Below are 14,382 nucleotides of genomic sequence, written 5' to 3' on the forward strand. Positions count from 1 at the left end.
GTCGCTATCCTTTTCTTTTTCCTTGAGGTACGAAAATTATTTGCTATGTGAATTTTTGTGAGTTTTACTTGTGTTTGTGTTATTTTAAGTGCTATGTGTTAATTGTGATTAAATTCGAGGACGAATTTTTAATAAGTTGGGGAGAATGTAATATCCCGTAAAATTTTAAAGTTTAAATTACGAGTTCCGGTAACATTTTAATTGTTGTCGTAATTAAATTGTTTTATGAGTTGATTCGGAAATGGTTTAATTAAAGTCCGGGTTTCGAAAATAATTATTTAAAAAAAAAAAGTTCGGGTCGGGTTCGGTCCAACCAGAATCGGTTGGACCAGGTCTCGTTGAACCGAGACCTGGCCTCGTACGAGAAGTGCAGGTCTCGTACGAGACCTGCGTTTTGTTAGCACGTCTCGTTCGAGACCTGCTGCGAGATTTCAGGAGGGCAGTTTCGCCCCCTGATTTCTCTCAATCTAAAAGCATTTTAAAAACGCTTTCTAAAGCAAATATCTTCACCACTCTTCAAACTTACCCTAGCCGCCATCTTTTCCCTTTTTCGCTGAGAAACCATCGATCAAAATCCCTTCCGAAGTTGCTGCCGTAGGTGAGTTTTTGAAACCTTTAAATTCTGTTTTGGCTGAAAACGACCCTTTCGTTTTCTGGATCGTTCTCACTCGTTCGAACGTTATTTTCAGTTCCGAAACGTTCCATTCGAAGAAGACTCACGTATCTACAAATTCCAATTTTTGTTTCGTAAAACGGTACGTTATATTTCTCGTATCAATCGCCGCTGTTTTACCGTTTTCTGGAAATTTTCTGTTTTGATTCTAATCGACCTCTCTGAATTTTAATCCGTTCCGCAGCCGTTCGGAGATCAAAATTAGTTCCGTCTGTTTCTCGTGACAGTAGACTCATTCCTCTACGTCTCTACGCCTTTCGTTCGTCAAACGGTACATAAACGAATCCGTTTTAATCGCCGCCGTCTCACCGCTTTATAAGATTATAAACTGTGATGTTTTTCAAATACTTTCAGCCGAATGCTTCATTTCATTCTGGCTAAAATTTTATGAGTTAGGGATTATAAATCTTATTGAATTATAGTCGTTAATGGTTCAAGCCCTCGTTTTGAAATTTAACTCGTCGTTTCGGATTGGTTCGTTGTTCTTGTATTACGTGTTATCGATTGTCATTAAATTTTAACTACTGTCAACCTAAGTATGTTGGGTACGGTTTCTTCTTTTATTATGAATATGAAACTCATGATTTAATAATTAAATGTTGTTCTTAGTTGAGATAGGAAATTGTTAAAATTGGTTAGTTTGGTTGTGAAATCGGTTTCTGCAATTGTATAGCAGATGGGTTGTAAGTTTGGTTGTGTAATTGTAGAAGATGAAGGTGTGGCAACATGTGGTTGGCTTAGCTTGTTTTATTTTTGGTTAAAAGTTCTTTTAAACCACTAGCTTAATTGGTGTTAAATAGTTTAATCCTTTAAGTTACTTTATTCATTGTTCTATATTGTTTTTTTTTAAATTAATTTACGAAATTGGTTTCGACTTATTAATTAGCGATTTAAATAATATTATTATTATTTATAATTTGAAATTTAATTTGGGCATTAATATTTTATATTTTTATTTAATATTAATTTTATAAAAAAATTTAAAGAATTTTAAATTAAATTATTTATTTGGACTATATCAAAAGAGTATTGGGAATTTCATATTAATTTGAAAGTTTGTCAAATAAATTATATTATTTTTAAGGCATAAAAATAATATTTGAATATTTAAAAATTAAATTAATAATTATCATTAATTATTATTTAATTGTTAAATTAATATTTTTGGGTTAGAATGCCTTTGGAATTAAAGTTATATTTTAGCCTTATTTTGATAGTTAATTATTTGAGATATTTTTGTCGATAGTTATAACTACTTGGATTTCAAGCTATTGAGATCTATTTTTGATATTAATTAATATTTTGTTTAATATTAATTATAAACTGTGGTTTATAACTCTGTAATTTCAGTTGGGTCGGTTTGGACTTGGGTCACCGACATGTGGGTTTAGCTTGGTGGTTTTAAAAAAAAAACTCGGCTAACCCACTATTTGAGGAATTGATTTTATTTATCAATTAAATATTATTTTAATAATATTTTCGGATTGGATTTAAGTGCGAACTCAATAATCTTGAATTAATTACGACATTACAATTTATTTGAGAATTGTATTTCTATGTGATTTATCTGGTTATTTAATTGTGCTAGTCCTACGTGGTGTTTAGTGATCTTAGAGTTAGGGGTCGTTCGGATATTGACCTATTTATTATTTTAGACCCGTCGACTGCTCGTGCTTCGGTGTCTACGCAGGGTTAGCTGTTTGCCAAGATCACGTGGATAAGCAAGCAGTGAGTTTGTAGTGCTATTTACCGCTTTATTAAGTACCGCATCATATTTTAATATTATAAATGTTTGTGAACTGTTTTTACGGATTATGGATCTGGATTGAAACAAGCTACTCGATAGGCTTGTATCGAGATTGTGTGCACCGGTAAGTACTCTGGGAAACGGCAGACTAAAGTCTTGCTTACGCTGGTATATTTATATGACGAGGATTTGTTCCCGTCCACTCTGGGTTTATCGGTATGCTATGTCATACTTACGCTGGGATCATTTCAATACTGTTTTCCATAATCATATTATAGTATAAAAAATGTTTTGATTTAAGGGTTTTAAACTTAATAAATGTAAATAATATTGCGAACTCATCTCAGTATATCTGACCCCGTTGTTTTTCCAAATATTCCAGGTTTATGATTTGAAAGCTGGTCCACTCCGATTCTTTTGATTCCTCAGAGGTTTTCATGTTATTAAACTAGTTTATGTTTTCGAACTCTTAGACGACCGCAGTAGAACTAGTTATTTATTTCATTTGATATTTCAGTTTGGATTTGTCGATATTTTCGATTATTTATATTTGGCATGATTACTCTGGATTACGATATTATTATATTTAAGGCATGCTGTGGAATATTCAAGATATTTAAGTTATTTATATTAGAACCGTAATATAAATTGCTAGACCTAGGTTGGAGTCTCGGTTGCCCCCGAGCAGTTTCTGCAGGTTTAAATGTTTAATTGATTTCCGCAAGGCTTGCTACGGGTTTTGGTACAACCATACCCATACCCTAGCGCCGGTCACGATTCATGAAATTGGGTCGTGACAGAAACGTTTGGCTTAAATTGCTAAAAAGGCAAAATGTTTGGATTTTTTTCGTAACGTTTGTAAACGTTTGGCATAAATCGCTAAAAAGGTGAAATGTTTGGATTTGTTTCGTAACGTTTTAAACGTGTGGCTAAAATCGCTAAAAAGAGGAAGAGTTTGGATTTGTTTCATAACGTTTGTAAACGTCTGGCTTAAATTTCTAAAAAGGTGAAACGCTTGGATTTGTTTTGTAATGTTTGTAAATGTTTGTCTTAAATTGCTAAAAAGGTGAAACGGTTGGTTTTGTTACGTAATGTTTGCAAAAGTTTGGCTTAAATCGCTAAAAATGTGAAATGTTTGGATTTGTTTCTTAACATTTTAAACGTTTGGCTTTGTTTCGTAACGTAGGTAAATGTTTGACTTAAATCTTTATAAAGGTGAAACGTTTAGATTTGTTTCGTAACGTTTGTAAACATTTGGCTTAAATTGCTAAAAAAGCGAAACGTTTGGATTTGTTTCGTAATGTTTTAAACGTTTGGCTTAAATCGCTAAACTGGGAAAACGTTTGGTTTTTTTTCGTAACCTAGGTAAGTGTTTGGCATAAATCACTGAAAAGGTGAAACGTTTGGATTTCTTTCGTACCGTTTATAAACGTTTTGCTTAAATCGCAAAAAAGTTCAAACGTTTGGATTTGTTTGGTAACATTTGTAAATGTTTGGCTTAAATCGCTAAAAAGGTGAAACGTTTGGATTTGTTTCGTAACGTTTGTAAATGTTTGGCTTAATTAGCTAAAAAGGGGAAACGTTTGGATTTTTTTTGTAACATTTGTAAACGTTTGGCTTAAATTGCTAAAAAGGTGAAACGCTTGGATTTGTTTCGTAACGTTTGTAATAGGTTGACTTAAATTGCTAAAAAGATGAAACACTTGGAATTGTTTTGTAAGGTTTGTAAACGTTTGGCTTACATTCTTAAAATGGGGAAACGTTTAGCTTATATAACTAAAAAGGCAAAATGTTGGATTTGTTTCGTAACGTTTGTAAACGGTTGGCATAAATCGCCAAAGAGGTGAAACGTTTGGATTTTTTTCGTAACGTTTTAAACGTGTGGCTTAAATCGCTAAAAAGAGGAAACGTTTGGATTTGTTTCGTAACGTTTGTAAACGTCTGGCTTAAATTGCTAAAAAGGTGAAACGCTTGGATTTGTTTGGTAACATTTGAAACCGGTTGGCTTAAATCGCTAAAGAGGTGAAACGTTTGGATTTGTTTCGTAACGTTTGTAAACGTTTGGCTTAAATCGCTAAAAATGTGAAATGTTTGTATTTGTTTCGTAATATTTTAAATGTTTGGTTTTGTTTCGTAATGTAGGTAAAATGTTTGGCTTAAATCTTTAAAAAGGTGAAATGTTTGGATTTTTTTTTCGTAACGTTTGTAAACGTTTGGCTTAAATTGCTAAAAAGGCGAAATGTTTGGATTTGTTTCGTATCGTTTGTAAACGTTTGGCTTAAATATCTAAAAAGGTAAAACGTTTTGATTTTTTTCGTAACGTTTTAAACGTTTGGCTTAAATCGCTAAAATGGGAAAAAGCTTGGTTTTGTTTCGTAACGTAGGTATCCGTTTGGCTTAAATCGCTGAAAAGGTGAAACGTTTGGATTTGTTTCGTACCGTTCTTAAACGTTTTGGCTTAAATCTCTAAAAAGGTGAAACATTTGGATTTGTTTCGCTAAAAAGGTTAAACGTTTGGCTTAATTCGCTAAAAAAGGTTAAACGTTTGAATTTGTTTCGTAACGTTTGTAAATGTTTGGCTGAAATTGCCAAAAAGATGACACGATTGGTTTTGTTTCGTAATGTTTGTAAACATTTGGCTTCAATCGCTAAAAATGTGAAACGTTTGAATTTGTTTCGTAATGTATAAACGTTTAGTTTTGTTTTGTAACGTTTGTAAATGTTTGGCTTATATCGCTAAAAAAGTGAAACGTTTGGATTTGTTTCCTAACGTTTGAAAACGTTTGGCTTAAATCGCTGAAAAGGTGAAATATTTGAATTTGTTTGTAACGTTTGTAAACCTTTGGCTTAAATCGCTCAAAAGGTAAAACATTTGGATTTGTTTCGTAATGTTTGTAAACGTTTGGCTTAAATCGCTAAAAAGATCAAACGTTTGGATTGGTTTCATATCATTTGTAAAAGTTTGGTTTAAATCACTAAAAAGGTGAAACGTTTGGCTTAAATTGCTAAAAAGGTGAAACGCTTTGATTTTTTTTGTAACGTTTGTATACATTTGGCTTAAATTGCTAAAAAGGAGAAACACTTGGATTTGTTTCGTAACTTTTGTAAACGTTTGACTTAAATTGCTAAAAAGGTGAAACATTTAGATTTGTTTTGTAGCGTTTATAAACATTTGGCTCAAATCTTTAAAAAGGTGAACTTTTGTTTTGTAACGTTTGTAAACGTTTGGCTAAAATCGCTAAAAATGTGAAACGTTTGGATTTGATTCATAACGTTTGTAAACGTTTGGCTTAAATCGCTAAAAAGGAGAAACGTTTGGATTTGTTTCGTAACGTTTGTAAACGTATGGCTTAAATCGCTAAAAAGGTGAAACGTTTGGTTTTGTTTCGTAACGTTTGTAAACGTTTGGCTTAAATCGCTAAAAAGGTGAAACGTTTGGATTTGTTTCGTAAAGTTTGTTTCGTAACGTTTTAAATGTTTGGATTTGTTTCCTAACGTTTATAAACATTTGGCTTAAATCGCTAAAAAGGTGAAACGTTTGGATTTGTTTCGTAATGTCAGTAAACGTTCGGCTTAAATCACTAAAAAGGTGAAACGTTTGGATTTGTTTAGTAACGTTTGTAAACGTTTGGCTTAAATTGCTAAAAAGGTGAAACGCTTGGATTTATTTTATAACGTTTGTAAAAGTTTGGCTTAAATTGGTAAAAAGGGGAAACGCTTGGATTTGTTTCATAACGTTTGTAAGCGTTTGGCTTAAATCGCTAAAAAGGTGAATTTTTTTGATTTGTTTCGTAACGTTTGTAAACGTTTGGCTTAAATCGCTAAAAAGGTGAAACGTTTGGATTTGTTTCGTAACGTCAGTAAACGTTCGGCTTAAATCACTAAAAAGGTGAAACGTTTGGATTTGTTTAGTAACGTTTGTAAACGTTTGGCTTAAATTGCTAAAAAGGTGAAACGCTTGGATTTATTTTATAACGTTTGTAAAAGTTTGGCTTAAATTGGTAAAAAGGGGAAACGCTTGGATTTGTTTCATAACGTTTGTAAACGTTTGGCTTAAATCGCTAAAAAGGTGAATTTTTTTGATTTGTTTCGTAACGTTTGTAAACGTTTGGCTTAAATCGCTAAAAAGGTGAAACGTTTGGATTTGATTCGTAATGTTTGTAAACGTTTGGCTTAAATAGCTAAAAAGGTGAAACGTTTGGATTTATTTCTTACGTTTGTAAACGTTTGGTTTAAATCGCTAGAAGGTGAAATGTTTGGATTTGTTTCGTAATGTTTGTAAACGTTTGGCTTAAATTCTTAAAAAGGTTAAACACTTGGATTTGTCTCGTAACATTTGTAAACGTTTGGCTTAAATTTATAAAAAAAGGGAAACGTTTGGTTTTGTTTCGTAACGTTTGTCATCGTTTGGCTTAAATCGCTAAAAAGGTGAACTATTTAGATTTGTTACGTACGTTTGTAAACGTTTGGCTTATATTGCTAAAAAGGGGAAACGTTTGGATTTGTTTCGTATCGTTTGTAAACGTTCGGCTTAAATCGCTAAAAAGGTGAAACGTTCGGATTTATTTCGTATCGTTTGTAAACGTTTGGCTTAAATCGCTAAAAAGGTGAAGTGTTCGGATTTGTTTCATAACCTTTGTAAACGTTTGGCTTAAATTACTAAAAAGGTGAAACGCTTTGATTTGTTTCGTAACGTTTGTATACGTTATGCTTAAATTGCTAAAAAGGAGAAGCGCTTGGATTTGTTTCATAACGTTTGTAAACGTTTGGCTTCAATTGCTAAAAAGGTGAAACGTTTGGATTTGTTTTGTAGAGTTCATAAACGTTTGGCTTAAATCCCTCAAAAGGTGAAATGTTTGGATTTGTTTTGTACCGTTTGTAAACGTTTCGCTTAAATTGCTAAAAAGGTGAAATGTTTGGATTTGTTTCGTAACGTTTGTAAACGTTTGGCTTAAATTGCTAAAGAGGTGGAAACACTTGGATTTGTTTCGTAACGTTTGTAAACGTTTGGCTTAAATTGCTAAAAAGGTGAAACACTTGGTTTCATTTCGTAACGTTTGTAAATGTATGGCTTAAATTGCGAAAAATATGAAACGTTTTGATTTGTTTCGTAATGTTTGTAAACGTTTAGCTTCAATTGCTAAAAAAGAAAATGTTTGGAATTGTTTCGTAACGTTTGTAAACGTTTGGCTTAAATAGCTAAAAAGGGGAAACGTTTGGATTTGTTTCGTTACATTTTAAACGTTTGGCTTATATCTCTAAAATGGGGAAACGTTTTGATTTGTTTCGTATCGTTTTAAACGTTTGGCTTAAACAGCTAAAAAGGTGAAATGTTTGAATTTGTTTTGTAACGTTTGTAAACGTTCGGCTAAAATCGCTAAAAAGGTGAAACGTTTGGTTTTGTTTCGTAACGATTGTAAACGTTCGGCCTAAATTTCTAAAAAGGTGAAACGTTTGGATTTGTTTCATAACGATTGTAAACGTTTGGCTTAAATTGCTAAAAAGGTGAAACGCTTGGATTTGTTTTGTTATGTTTGTAAACCTTTGGCTTACATTGCTAAAAAGGTGAAATGTTTGGATTTGTTTCGTAGCGTTTTTAAACGTTTGACTTAAATCACTAACGTTTGGATTTGTTTCGTACGGTTTGTAAATGTTTGGCTTAAATCGCTAAAAAGGAGAAATGTTTAAATTTGTTTCAAAACGTTTGTAAACGTTTGGCATAAATTGCTAAAATAGTGAAACGTTTGGATTTGTTTCGTAATGTTTGTAAACATTTGGCTAAAATTGCTAAAAAGGAGAAACATTTGGATTTGTTTCGTGACGTTTTAAACGTTAGGCTTAAATTGCAAAAAAGGTGAAACACTTGGTTTTGTTTCGTAACGTTTGTAAAGGTTTGGCTTAAATCGCTAAAAATGTGAAACGTTTGGATTTGTTTCCTAACGTTTTAAACGTTTGGTTTTGTTTCGTAGCGTAGGTAAATGTTTGGCTTAAATCTCTTAAAAGGTGAAACGTTTAGATTTGTTTCGTAATGTTTGTAAACGTTTAGCTTAAATTGCTAAAAAGGCAAAACGTTTTGATTTGTTTCGTAATGTTTGTAAACGTTTGGCTTAAATCGCTAAAAAGGCGAAACGTTTTGATTTGTTTCGTAACGTTTGTAAGCGTTTGGCTTAAATCGCTAAAAAGGTGAAACGTTTGGATTTGTTTGGTAACATTTGAAACCGGTTGGCTTAAATCGCTAAAGAGGTGAAACGTTTGGATTTGTTTCGTAACGTTTGTAAACGTTTGGCTTAAATTGCTATAAAGGTGAAACGTTTGGATTTGTTTCTTAACATTTGTAAACGTTTGGCTTAAATTGCTAAAAAGGTGAAACTCTTGGATTTGTTTCATAACGTTTGTAAACGTTTGGCTTAAATTGCAAAAAATATGAAACGTTTGGATTTGTTTGGTAACGTTTGTAAATGTTTGGCTTAAAATGCTAAAAAGGTGAAACTTTTGGATTTGTTCCTAACCTTTGTAAACGTTTGGCTTATATTGCTAAAAAGGTGAAACATTTGGATTTGTTTCGTAACGTTTGTAAACGTTTGGCTTAAATCGCTAAAAAGGAGAAACGTATGGATTTGTTTCGGAAGTTTGTAAACGTTTGGCTTCAATTGCTAAATAGGTGAAATGTTTGGATTTGTTTCGTAACGTTTGTAAACGTTCAGCATAAATCGCTAAAAAGGTGAAATGTTTGGATTTGTTTTGTAACGTTTTAAACGTCTGGCTTAAATTGCAAAAATGGGAAAACATTTGGATTTGTTTCGTAACGTTTGTAAATGTTTGGCATAAATTGCTAAAAAGGTTAAATGTTTCGTTTTGTTTCGTAACGTTTGTAAACATTCGGCTTATATCGCTAAAAAGTTGAAACGTTTAGATTTGTTTCGTAACATTTGTAAATGTTCGGCTTAAATTGCTAAAAAGGTTAAACGCTTGGATTTGTTTCGTAACATTTGTAAACGATTGGCTTAAAGTACTAAAAAGGTCAAACGTTTGGATTTGTTTCAGAACGTTTGTAAAGGTTTCGCTTAAATTGCTAAAAATTTGAAACGCATGGATTTGTTTCGTAACGTTTGGAAACGTTTGGATTAAATTGCTAAAAAGGTGAAACGCTTGGTTTTGTCTCATATCATTTGTAAAGGTTTGGCTTAAATCTCTAAAAATGTGTAACGTTTGGATTTGTTTCGTAACGTTTTAAACGTTTGGTTTTGTTTCGTAACGTTTGTAAACGTTTTGATTAATTAGCTAAAAAGGTGAAACATTTGGTTTTGTTTCGGAACGTTTGTAAACGTTTGGCTTGAATCACTAAGAAGGTGAAATTTTTGATTTGTTTCTTAACGTTTGTAAACATTTCGCTTAAATCGCTAAAAAAGTGAAACGTTTGGATTTGTTTCGTAACGTTTGTAAACATATGGCGTAAATCGCTAAAAGGTGAAACGTTTGGTTTTGTTTCGTAACGTTAGTAAACGTTTGACTTAAATCACTAAAAAGGTGAAACGTTTGCTTTTGTTTCGTAACGTTTGTAAACGTTTGGATTTGTTTCGTAACCTTTATTTCGTAACGTTTTAAACGTTTGGATTTGTTTCGTAACATTTGTAAACGTTTGACTGAAATCGCTAAAAAGGTGAAACGTTTGGTTTTGTTTCGTAACGTTTGTAAACGTTTTGCTAAAATCGCTAAAAGAATGAAACGTTTTGATTTGTTTCATAACGTTTGTAAACGTTTGGCTTAAATTACTAAAAAGGTGAAACGCTTGGATTTGTTTCGTAACGTTTGTAAGCGTTTGGCTTAAATTGCTAAAATGGTCAAAGGCTTGGATTTGTTTCGTAACGTTTGTAAACGTTTGGCTTAAATCGCTAAAAAGGTTAAAATTTTGGATTTGTTTCATAACGTTTGTAAATGTTTGGCTTAAATCGCTAAAAAGGTGAAACGTTTGGATTTGATTCGTAATGTTTGTAAACGTTTGGCTTAAATCGCTAAAATGGGAAAACATTTGGATTTCTTTCGTAACGTTTGTAAACGTTTGGCATAAATTGCTAAAAAGATGAAACGTTTGGATTTGATTCGTAATGTTTGTAAACGTTTGGCTTAAATCGCTAAAATGTGAAAACATTTGGATTTTTTTCATAACGTTTGTAAACATTCGGCTTATATCGCTAAAAAGGTGGAACGTTTGGATTTGTTTTGTAACGTTTGTAAACGTTTGGCTTAAATTGCTAAAAAAGGTGAAACGCTTGGATTTGTTTTGTAACGTTTGTAAACGTTTGGCTTGAAATGCTAAAAATGTGAAACTTTTATATTTGTTTCATATCCTTTGTAAACGTTTGGCTTATATCGCTAAAAAGGTGAAACATTTGGATTTGTTTCGTAACTTTGTAAACGTTTGGCGTAAATCGCTAAAAAGGAGAAACGTGTCACGACCCGATTTCCGCTAAGAAACTCGTGTCGAGACCGGCGCTAGGGAATGGGAATGGTTGTTCCGAAACCCGTAGCAAGCCTAGGAAAAACAGTAAAAACTTTTCGCGTTTTGAAAACATAAAAGGTCTCAATTTCTTTTCGCAAGTATTTGAAAACCTTCAAATAAACGTGTAATCAAAACCATGCAATCACATTTCTGGACTCAGGGTAATACATGTATACTGCACAGACCTTGACACAACCCTGTCCAAAAACAATGCCAGCGGTGCAAACGAGTTATCACGTCAAGTAACTGGTTTAAGCATGCCACTTAATTAATCACAAAGCTTTTATCAAAACCAGGTTTCGTATAAACAACTGGCAAAAGCCTTTTTTATAAAAACATGCTTTTGTCCCAAAATGATACTGACAGTAGTTTCATATCAGAGTTTAAGCATTTACAATTGAACTACTGTTCGGAGCTAGAACTACTCTGCAGCTCTAGAGTGACCTTTATTTAGTTACAACTTCCAGAGAAAGAATTGGAAGTCTGGTCACGTCAAAATATCATTTACCTGTGAAAAGGGAAATCAACGGGGGTCAAATATGAGTGAATTCACATAGTTACTCAAGCATATTAATAAAAGCAGAAATCGCATGTAAACGCACTTTGTGAAGCCAAATAACCGATCCAAATGAAACCCTAAGAGAAACCCCATTTGGTTAACTGTGATTAATGTCACAGTTCATGCTCTCTTGTTTAACACAGGATGAAATGTGAACTCACGTTATCACAATCATCTTATCTCTGTGTAAGGTTTGCTGGGCCGTAAATTAAATTACTGGCTCCCCAGGATAACCTGTTAGGTCTTGGCCGCTTTGCAAGCATCTGGCCAAAGAACCCAACTAGTATGCAATGCAATGATTTATTAATACCGGTGATCACACAGTACTATTGTTGCCCAATAGATAGCACGTTCCAGTGGATCTATATATTGGTTTCAAATCGACTCTATGCAATGCAATTTCAAACACATTTTTAGTTATAAATGTTTTGGCATTAATATTCAAAAGTAAATATGCGAACTCACAAAACCGTTATCCACAAAACAGTTCTCGTTCACCCTCTACTCTCCTGGTCCGGTAGCTTGCTTGCTCGTCGGATCTAGTTAGAAAACAATTATTAAACACAATTGAAACAAGAATTCTAACTCTAAAGAGTAGACTCTCTATTGACATTACTAAACATATAGCATATCTAGTCTATACTCATTTTTAATCTCAACTCATAGTCCTTTAGCTATTAATCATTTTGATTAATAGAGGACCTAATTAAAACATTTCTAAGTTTTAATTAATCGAACTTCCTTAAACGTCCAAGTTCTTTTTAGTCCTTATTGAACGTACCGTTCAAAATTGTTCAAAACTCGTTGGTTCGAAACCCGACGTGCGAAAGCACGTCGGAAACACGCGCTGGCGCGAGGCCCTGTGTGCCCGCACAAGACACTGTGCGCCCGCACAGTGTCCCTGTGCGTCCGCACAGGTGACTGTGCGGTCGCACAATCTCAAAGAGACTGTGCGCTCGCACAGTCGGGCTGTGCGTGCGCACAGTGGGGCTGTGCGTGCGCACAGTGGCTGTGCCGCACAGCCACGGGAACTCTGTTCCCGGGCCGATTTCCGTCGAGCTAAACCCATTTTTCCGATCCTAAACGCATATACAAATGCCAATCTATCCATTTTCACTATCGGAACGTAAAATCATTACGTATACATTCGATTCGATACGGTAACCGTTATATATTCGAATATAATCCATTTTCTATATATCCAAATTCAAAATAACGGTTATAACTTCGATTATTAATGGATTACCGAAGAAATTTGAGTTAGAAACGAGAAATCGGATCGAAATCGTCAAACATACCGTCGCGTGCGTCGTCGCCGTTCTCTCTGTAATGAAAACCTAAGTTTTCTATTTCTGCTGCATATGAACAATTCATTTGAATTGTTATAATATATAGTTTGGTTAAATTCCAAACTAGCCCTTAGGTATTCACGCGTTACTTTAACCCAAATTCTTAAATACTCGTCCGTAACTAAAACGGACAACGAACTCCAAATTTTATGAAATTTTAACCACAAATTCCATAATTCGTAATTAGAATAAAAACGTAATTTTTATTCTCACGGGACTTATATTTTATCTTTAATAATTCATTAAAGATTTATTAGGGCTAAATTAGACCCACTTAATAAAATTTCTATCTCCAAATTCAATTAAATTTTAGGGGTAAATTTCTAAATATATTTCGTGAATATTGACTCCAAAAATATTCACACGGGACTTATAAATTATCCTATTTTAATTTATAAGCATTTCTTAATTCCCGTTAGTTAAAATATAAATATCCAATTTTTTTATATTTTAACTTCTATAACTATTTTATATTTCCGGAGATACTATAAATTAAATTTATCCTTAAATTTAATTTACGTTCTCCCGGTCCTATAAATTATTCCTTACGTGGAATAATTTAATCTTTTAATTTTACGGGGTATTACATTCTCCCCACCTTATTAAAATCCGTCCTCGAATTTCAATAAGAACTACGTACCTTGTAAAAATAGGTAAGGATATCGCTGACGCATATCCATCTCTGTCTCCCACGTACACTCTTCTACAGAATGATTTCTCCACAACACTTTCACCATAGGAATCTCCTTAGTACGAAGTTTCCGCAGTTGAGTATCTACTATCTCAACAGGCTGTTCCTCGTAAGAAAGTTCCTCGTTAACCTCCACAGCTTGTGGTTGAATCACATGAGAAGGATCTGCGATATACTTTCGCAGCATCGATATGTGAAACACCGGATGAACTTGTGACATATCTGGCGGTAGATCTAATTTATATGCTACCGCTCCGATGCGCTCTATAATCTCGTAAGGTCCCACATACCTGGGAGATAACTTGCCTCTCTTTCCAAAACGAATAACACCCTTCATTGGTGATACTTTCAGAAATACAGAGTCACCAACTTGAAACTCCATCTCTTTTCTCTTTAGATTCGCATAACGTTTCTGGCGACTAAAAGCAGTTTCTAATCGCTGCTTAATTAATGGTACCTTCTCTGAGGTAATTTGGATAATATCTGCCCCTGTCAATTTTCTTTCTCCAACTTCCTCCCAACAGATAGGAGATCGACACTTACGACCGTATAATGCCTCATATGGAGCCATCTCGATACTGTAATGATAGCTGTTGTTGTATGAGAACTCTACTAATGGCAAATACACATCCCAGCTACCTCCAAAATCCAGTACACACAGTCGAAGCATATCTTCCAAAGTCTGAATAGTCCTTTTAGACTGTCCATCAGTTTGCGGATGAAATGCGGCACTAAAATCTAACCGCGTTCCCATCGCTTCTTGCAAACTTCCCCAAAATCTAGAGGTAAATACTGAACCTCTATCTGAAACTATTGACACAGGAATTCTATGTAAACTGACTATCTTGACAATATATACTTGT

Source organism: Mercurialis annua, linkage group LG1-X, assembly GCF_937616625.2.
Source record: "Mercurialis annua linkage group LG1-X, ddMerAnnu1.2, whole genome shotgun sequence".
NCBI lineage: Eukaryota > Viridiplantae > Streptophyta > Magnoliopsida > Malpighiales > Euphorbiaceae > Mercurialis > Mercurialis annua.